Raw genomic sequence first — 9,415 nt, 5'->3', positions numbered from 1 at the left:
TTCAGAAATTTATTTTTGAAATAAATTTAATAGTTTAAATTTATTATGTATTTTGCAATTATTAAATTGTATAAATTTATGTTTAATCAAAGTAGGAATTAAATAAATTGTTCGGAAAAGATATTGAAGGAAGCAGCATGAAACCACACAATAAAACAAGAAGAGAAGATAGTGACCTTTGTAGTGTGCTTACTCCTCCATCAGCTAATGCCCAGACCGCACCCTTGGCCTGCTTCCAGACTGGTTTCCTGATGTTAGGAACTAGATACTATCTTCTTAGGTTGGTTGTTATGTGTACACAGTTTATTCTGTGGGCATACAGCATACATATGCATGACTCTCTCTTAGTCCATCCCAGTCAAGCTTTCATATCCTCCACTCTACCAAAACTACTCTTATCAAGATCACCAATGATCTCCATGGCCAAATCCAATGACTAGTTCTCAGTCTTCAACTTACTTAGCTCTATCAGCAGCATTTGAACCATGTGATCTCTCTCCTCCTTGAAACAATTTATTTTACTTGGGTTTTTTAGTCACCTCTCTCTTGGCTTTTCACTCTATTCGTGGCTCCTTTCCATTCTCCTTTGCCTGAATACTTCCCATCCTCTTGATGGGAAACAGTAGTACCCCAAAGCTCACTGCTCAGGGCTTTCCACTTCTCTGTCTCACTCCCTTAGAGATCTTATCCAGTCCTATCCTATATAATAAAAGCCTAATATGCTAAGTTTCTGGTCTACTGGTCAGCCATTCAACCAATCAAAGTGTAATATGCTAATGATATGCTAAGGCTGCTCAACCACTCGCTATGATGTGCACTGACCACCAGGGGGCAGATGCTCCAACCAGTAGGTTAGCTTGCTGCTGGGATCCAGCCGATCAGGATTGAGTGAGACAGGCCAGACTATATAATAATAGGACAGGTCCCTCTGCGGCTGGCCAACCTCTGCGTCCCTTTCCAACCCTGATCATGCATCAGTGGGGTCCCTCGGCCTGGCCTGTGCCCTCTCGCAATCCGGGACCCCTCGGGGGATATCAGAGAGCCAGTTTTGGCCTGATCCCACAGGCTAGGCCAAGGGACCCCACTGGTGCATGAATTTGTGCACTGGGCCTCTAGCCCATATAATAAAAGCCTAAGCAACCATTATGGTGGAACGACCAGAACGACCGATCGCTATGATGCGCAATGACCACCAGGGAGCAGACGCTCAATGCAGGCGCTGCCCCCTGGTGATCAGTGTGCCCCTCAGCCAGAAGCCAGGCTCACTCCTGGCAAGCACAGCTGCCACGGAGGGAGCCTCTCCTGACTCCGCAGCAGCAGGCACAGCGGGCCGGGATGAGCATGAGCAGCAGCCGGCCTGATTCAGGCTCCTCCCTGGCCACTTGCTGCTTGGCACACTGCTACATCCCCCGAGGGGACCCAGACTGCAAGAGGGTGCAGGCGGACTGAGAGACATGCCCCCTCCAGTTCATGAATTTTGTGCACCGGGCCTCTGGTGTCTTTAATATCATCTAACTGCTAAAAATTTCCAAATTGTATCGCCAACACAAACCTCTCTCTTCTGAATTCCAGACTCATATGTACAACTGTTCACTCAACATCTCCATTTCGATGTCCATGGATATCTCAAACTTAATACATTCAAAGCAAAGTTTGTTCATCCCTCAGTCATCCCTATTTTAGTAAACAGCCATACCTTTCTTCAGTTGCTTAGGCCAAAAAGCCGTGGAGTCATTATAGACTCCTCTCTCTCATACACACACTCCATTTCCAATCCAAAGATACAGGGTTGGCTGTATCTTTAAGAACACATCTATTAACTCTACCCTTCTTTCCACCTAAACTGCTACCACCCTGGTCTGAGCCAGCATGACCTCCTTTTGGATTACTTCCATGGTCTGCTAACTGGTCTCCCTACTTCTTTCTTGCCTCTTTGAATTACTTTCCATTCAGTAGTCAAAGTGATTAAAGTCAGCAAAAGTCAGATAAAAACTCTGCTAAAAAATGACTTACCTCACCCAGCTGGTATGACTCAGTGGTTGAGTGTTGACATATGAACCAGAAGGTCAAGGTTTGATTCCTAATCAGGGCGCATGTCCGGGTTGCAGGCTTGATCCCCGGTAGGAGTCAGCTGATCTACCTCTCTCTCCCTCTCCCTGTCTGTCTGAAATCAATAAAAATATATATCTTAAAGATGACTTGCCTTGATCAGAATAAACTTCAAAGTCTTTACTATGGCTTATAACGTTTACATCATTTGGGTCCCTACTTCTTCTCTTATTTCATCTCCTAACTCTTCATCGCTATTTATTCTATTTTTGGAACACAGAAAATGACATGGTCCATACCCTAATTTCATTCAGGTCTCTACTCAAATGTCCTTTATCAGAGAGTCTTTTCCTCTTAATATAGCATCTGCCTTCATTACTCTCTGTACACTCGACTAGTTTATTTTTCTTTTTGGCACTTATAACAACATGACATACCACGGTTATTTATGTGTATTATGTGCCTTCCACACTTGAATGTAAGCTCTATTCCATAAAAGCAGGGAGACTTTGGCTATCTTTGTTTTCTACTGTGTCCCCAAAGAGTTTGGCATCTGGTAAGGGCTCATTAAAAATTTAATGAATGAAAGAATTAGCAAATATTCATGTGAACAATTATTCAGAGAGTTGCCAGGGGCAGAAAATGGGGGCAGTTTCCAGTTGTTATTCTTTTAGGGGTAAGTCTGCATAAACTGAAGGCGGAGATCAGAATCAATGGAGGTTTTCTCCTTCATGTTTTTTTCAATGTTGAGAATAGAACAGTGATGGCGAACCTTTTGAGCTCGGCTTGTCAGCATTTTGAAAAATCCTAACTTAACTCTGGTGCCATGTCACATATAGAAATTTTTTGATATTTGCAACCATAGTAAAACAAAGATTTATATTTTTGATATTTACTTTATATATTTAAATGCCATTTAACAAAGAAAAATCAACCAAAAAATGAGTTCGCATGTCACCTCTGACACGCGTGTCATAGGTACGCCATCACTGGAATAGAATGTAGTTTAATATGGTGACTTGGTGGTGAATATGTTTATTGTTCCAAATTCCATATTCTAGTCACAGAAGTTGTCCACTTATGTTTCAGTCATGGAAATTAAATCATGTGTATGGGCATGAATCCAGGTCTTGCCACTTATTTCCTATGAAACCAGTCATACTGGTAAACCTGCACATGCTTACTACGTTTTACTTGAAAGTGAAGATTTTTCTCTAAGTGAAAATGCCTGAAGCATTTTTTTTTTCTTTAAGCTCTGACCCCAGTAGATCCATTTTAAACTGTTCTTGAATCCAGTTTCTTTCAAAGATGCTATTTTTTCTTTCCAGGAAGTTGAATCTTATTTTCCCCAGGACATTCTTTTTTTTTTTATTATTGCTTAAAGTATTACAAAGAGTATTATATGTCTCCTTTTCCCCCCTTTCTTGGCATTCCCCCGGCCTCCCCTATCCCCCAGTGTCTTATGTCCATTGGTTATGCTTATACACATGCATACAAGTCCTTTGGTTGATCTCTTACACGCCCCCTCCTGTCCCCCAACCCTCCCCAGCCTTCCCGCTGTAGTTTGACAGTCTGTTCGATGCTGCTCTGCCTCTGTATCTATTTTTGTTCATCAGTTTATAATGGTCTTTATTATCCATAAATGAGTGAGATCATGTGGTATTTTTCTTTCATTGACTGGCTTATTTCACTTAGCATAATGCTCTCCAGTTCCATCCATGCCGTTGTAAATGGTAAGAATTCCTTCTTTTTTTTACAGCAGCATAGTATTCCATTGTGCAGATGTACCATAGTTTTCTAATCCATTCATCTGCTGATGGGCACTTAGGCTGTTTCCAGATCTTAGCTAAGGTGAATTGTGCTGCTATGAACATATGGGTGCATATATCCTTTCTGATGGGTGTTTCTGGTTTCTTGGGATATATTCCTAGAAGTGGGATCACTGGGTCAAATGGGAGTTCCATTTTTAAGTTTTTGAGAAAACTCCATACTGTCTCCCACAGTGGCTGCACCAGTCTGCATTCCCACCCGCAGTGCACGAGTGTTCCTTTTTCTCCACATCCTCTCCAGCACTTGTCTTTTGTTGATTTGTTGATGATAGCCATTCTGACAGGTGTGAGATGGTACCTCATTGTTGTTTTGATTTGCATCTCTCGGATGATTAGTGACTTTGAGCATGTTTTCATATGTCTCTTGGCTTTCTGAATGTCCTCTTTTGAAAAGTGTCTATTTAGGTCCTTTGCCCATTTTTTGATTGGATTGTTTATCTTCCTTTTGTTAAGTTGTATGAGTTCCCTATAAATGTTGGAGGTTAAACCCTTATCAGATATGACATTGGCAAATATGTTCTCCCACACAGTGGGCTTTCTTGTTGTTTTGTTGATGGTTTCTTTTGTGGTGCAGAAGCTTTTTATTTTGATGTAGTCCCACTTGTTTATTTTCTCTTTAGTTTCCAAAGCCCTAGGAGCAGTATCAGTGAAGAAATTGCTTTGGCATATGTCCAAGATTTTGTTGCCTTTGGATTCCTCTAGTAATTTTATGGTTTCCCGAGGACATTCTTTTTATGAATAGTAGGTAAATTATGCCAGGGAAGCCTCCAAATAATTTCCATCGTACCAAGTCTTTGCATCTTCTACAAGAATCACCACAATGCACTCTGGACTCAGCTTCAGAAGCGCAGGCACACTAATCCTAGTGCCTTTTCTAGTCTCTTTTGTGGCTTTGGAATACTCAGCCTTCTCTCTCCCAGGGCCTCCTATGCAAAAGAGGGTAACGGCATTTGTCTCACAACTGAGGTCTTATGGGGATTAAATGTGATGGCACCAGCAACGGTGCTTTCAAATATACAAAGTATTGTGTTCATCAGGGATGTCTTGGATTCAACTCACAGAAACAGAAACTCCATGACTTGGGGCAAAAGAGGGGGGAGATTGTTTTATACGCACAGGGCTGTTCCATAGAACTTAAGTGCAGGGAATGAAACCTCCTGAGCTGCAAGATCCAGAAACTGGGGGGTCTTTGGTTGCTAAGAGTTATCTGTCTTTCTAAAACCCATGGTTTCTCTTCTCTGCCCCTCCTGGCGTGTTCTTTCCTTTCTTCTGACCCACTGCAGTCTTAATCCGCAATGCCAGCACGATTGAAGATCGCTTTCTTAGAATGGCTCTTTCAATCTCAAATCTGCTGTACCTCATTAATCTCAAATTTACAGTTTACTAATTCAAGATCCTGAGCCCTGGTTCCAAATTTTCAGTAGAGAGAATTCGGCTGGTCCAGTTTAGGTCTGATAAACACCTCTCTCCTCATCTTGTCCGCTTCAGGAAGGGAATGGAAAGAGTGGCATATGGTCTGCTGTCCTTGTCAGAAGAGGCGAAGGAAGCAGACTCTGAGAAGGGAGTATGGGACAGTGAAGACCTCAAGTATGACATGAAAGCACTGAGAACATCACATGCGTTCTTATTCCCTTACTTTTGTAATATTTAATCTGCTCAGCATCTGACCTGGCCATATGATAAATGGCACACTGTAAGCATGTATGGGCCTCAGAAAGCCACACCAACCACGGCATCACTTCACGTTATGTGTCACATTCATGTCTCTGTTGTCCTCTTCGGGAACATAACCTCTTATTCATTCTTTCCTTGGGTATCCAATTAATTTAATTGCACATACTGGCTTAATGAAGCCAATTTCTTTACCTTTCCCTATTTCCTATCTCCCAAACTTCCCTCTGTATTAGTTAAGATTGACTGTAAAATGCTATAACAAATAGACCGAAAATGTAATGGTTCAACAAAATAGAAGTGTGTTTTTTTTTTCTCAAATCAGTTCAGGGACCCAGGTTGAGGGTGGCTCTGGTATCTTCAACATGTGGCTTCTAAGGTTGCACTAGCTTCCCCTTTTCAGCCCATGGGAAAAGGGAAAGAGGCAGAAGTGAAGGGGTCCTGTGACAGGTTTTCTGCACGAGGCCTGGAAGACACATACCTTATTATATTCTGTTGGAAAATACTTAATCACAAGGTCACATCTATCTGCAAAGGAAGCTGGAAAATTTAGTGTAGCTAGGCACCTGTATGCCCCGTTATAATTCTGATACTGGTCAGGAAGGCAAGAATGGGTTTGGGTGGACAGCTAGTAGTCTCTTACTTTTACCCTCTGTGGTACTTCTCTAATTAATGGCATTATTCTGTAAAATACTCAGGCTTGGGTTCTTACAATCATCCTCCAACCTTCATCTCTCTCCTTATCTGTTATAACTACCTAAGCAATCCCATATTCATTCCTTACTTTCTACTGCCTCCTCCACGGCACTGCTCAAGGCCTTTGTATCTCTTGGTTGAGCAGCTGTAATCAACCTCCAAAATTACCTCCCTAGGTCAGCCCTCAGAGGCTCATCACACTCCTCTTTCACTCTGCTGTCAAGTGCCACTTCTTAACACAAAGATCCAACTGTCCAAGAAGTTTGAGCACCTTAACGGTTACACCTCTACTCACCGGCAAGGCTGTGAGCACCACATACAGAGCACCTGCAGCTATGCCTTTGTAGCTCAGGGGGTCATTCCAGACTGCCTCCTACTCTGTTCCAAACCGTCTCATTCCCGTCTCATGGCCCACGCTTCTACCCTTTTGCCTCACACCAGGACTCTGCCCAACTTTATCTTCCTTTGGATTAACACCATAATGGGACTGTCTACCCAGCTTTTCATTCAGCTATGTCCCAGAGATGGTCTCTCAGGACCCAAGCTTGCTCTTTGTTCAGCAGACAAGTTTGGACAGTGATCATGTTATTCTCTTCACTCAAAGCAACATGAGTTCCTATTGCTTATGAATAAAACAGATTTTTTTTTCAGCATGCCATCTATGGCCTGCCTCCATCTGATCCCATTCCACAATGACCACCCTCACCAATACATCCTTATAATCTTCTTGACATTTTTCTCATTCTTTAGTATCTGACTCATATATCACCTCCTCCAGAAGCCTTCCTCGTCCTCCTCTTTTGTACTCCATCTTTGTACCACGTTCTTCTATGCATTGCTTTCTACTCCTATAGCTTTCGTGTATACAATGACCTCCCCATCTAGGGTGTATACACCCTACAGACAGGGACTGTGACTTAGTCATCCTTGCAGAACTCATGCTGCTGAGAATAAAGCCCTGGGGAATACTTTAGATCATGTTATTTCCACTGCTTAAGATCTCCTGATGCTCTCCAATGGCTTCCTATATCACTCCGTCAATGACAGAAACCCTACATAGGACTACATGGTCTTATAGTATCGAATGTTCCTGTTACCACTCTCCCCTTGCTCCTTGCTGTTCCTCGAACACATCAGACAAGACCCCACCTCAGAGCCTTTGCATTTGCTGTTCCTTTTATTGAGGCACTCTTTCCCCAGATATCTGCACGGCTCGCTTTCTCAACTTCTCAGGGCTTCTCTCCAAGGCCACTTTCTCAATGAGGCCTTCCCCAATCGCTTTATTCCCACTGGGACTCTTGCAACACGCTCTTTCCCTCTCCCCTGATTATTGTTTCTCCACAGCAGACATCACCTCCTTACATAATACATACTTTCCTCATTTAATGTGTTTCTCTCTCTCCCCCTGCTAGAATGTAAGCTTCATTCTAGTTTGAATCTGTTTGTTTACTTCTGCATCCCCAGAGCCTAGCTAGGATAAGGCCCGGCATATGGAAGACACCCAATAAACACTTGTTGAAAGAAAGTAAGAAGAATTACACTAATAGAAAGTGTTCAATAAATATTTGTTAAATGGAATGAAAAGTGTCAGGAACAGAGGACTGAACTTTCCAAATTCTAAAAAAATATGTTGGCTTGGGAGAACTGTGAAAGTGAGTGAAAGCTGCCTCATTATAAACATCCTTGAGGAAGAACTAAAATCGTGTATTGGTGGTGGGAGGGGCAACTGAGCGAGGCCATGTGGGCCTCGCGGAGGCATTAGGGGCTGCCTTACTTCCCCACTTGGATACAGTCTGTCACGCAGGTGTTTCCCTGAAGTTACCTCCTCAGCTTGTGAAGCACGCAGAACTCTTGAGCGGCTTACCTGACACTTCTCAGGTGTAACTAGGAAACTACCAGGAGTAAAAATGACAAAAAAACATCACCCACGACTAGATTTTGGGGTCCTGGGGAAGCAGAGCCCATTGCCGAACAGTGCGGAGGGGACCCTTCCGTCTTCTCCCAAGGCTCCGCCTTGACGCTGTTGATCTGAAATGCTCCTCCGCCTCACTCCTTTGCAGCCGCCTCCTTTCGCAGGAGGACGCGCTCCTGATCTCCGCCTTCCCTCCTCTCTCCTGGACCCATAGTATTTTTTTTTTTCTTTCTCACGCTTCGTTGCTGCTACTACCGCCCACACCGGCCCTCTCTTTATTGTGCCTTGACTGTAAACAAAACACGTTAGCTCGTAGCAAGGTCGATGTAGGCACAGTTTCTCTGCTGCCAGCCAGACGTCTTAAGGTGGTGTGACTATGACTCGTTTATTCCTCAAGATTAACAAAACAACAACAGGGTGCTGCTCCTAGGGATTAACGGAAGAAAGGTTCATTAGGTATGGAGGATAGAAGCATTGCTTTTCTACTTTTCTGTAGGATATGGAGTCCAAAAATAAAATGAAACTCTGTGGCAAGGTGTACCCCTCTGGAGTATCTCCATTTACATATTTGTGGCAGTGTGTGTATTAATGCATGTGAATATATGCTAACATATCATATGGAATTCCTGTAGAGCCCAGCAACTATTTTAAAATTTCGACCACAATGATCTAATTTCAGGGATGGGGTATAAATTATGGCACCGAGGCCTACCCCAACTGGGCTGTCCCCTCTCTTCCTCTTCTCCAGTCCAATAAAACTGGGGCATGAAATGTAGACAAATGAAGATGAGGCCACCTACTTTGATCCCAGGTGCAATATTTTCAGGAAAGAAGTCCTGACCTGAAGCAAGTATTGGGCACTGCCTCCCTCACTGCTCCCTGGGTAGGGTATCACCCCCGTTCCTTTGGGAATCTGCATTTTAGTTGAACTAGTGGATAGTGATACCAAAGGCCAGCGACAGCTACATTTAAATATCAGTGACCACAGGCCACATCAAGGAAACAGCAGCTGGCAGCCCCGGGCGTGTGAAGGAGCCATTCTGAATTACTTATAAGAGAGAAGGACCTGCAGATTACAGCACAGGCAAGTGCAGACAAAAACACTGACCCAGCTGGGGCCATCAGGTAGGAAAGAAAGAAAATGAACCAGCTTGGGAGAGGAGACCTCTGTCTAATCCTGTCTCTGCTGCCTACTGGACATGTGTCCCTGGATAGGAATCCTCCCAGTGTCCATTTCCTCAGTGGTAAAGAGAGGGGG

The sequence above is a fragment of the Myotis myotis genome, unplaced genomic scaffold (genome assembly GCF_014108235.1).
Source record: "Myotis myotis isolate mMyoMyo1 unplaced genomic scaffold, mMyoMyo1.p scaffold_m19_p_3, whole genome shotgun sequence".
Lineage (NCBI taxonomy): Eukaryota > Metazoa > Chordata > Mammalia > Chiroptera > Vespertilionidae > Myotis > Myotis myotis.
The sequence above is the reverse complement of the archived record's forward strand: the minus strand, read 5'-3'. Positions refer to the sequence as shown.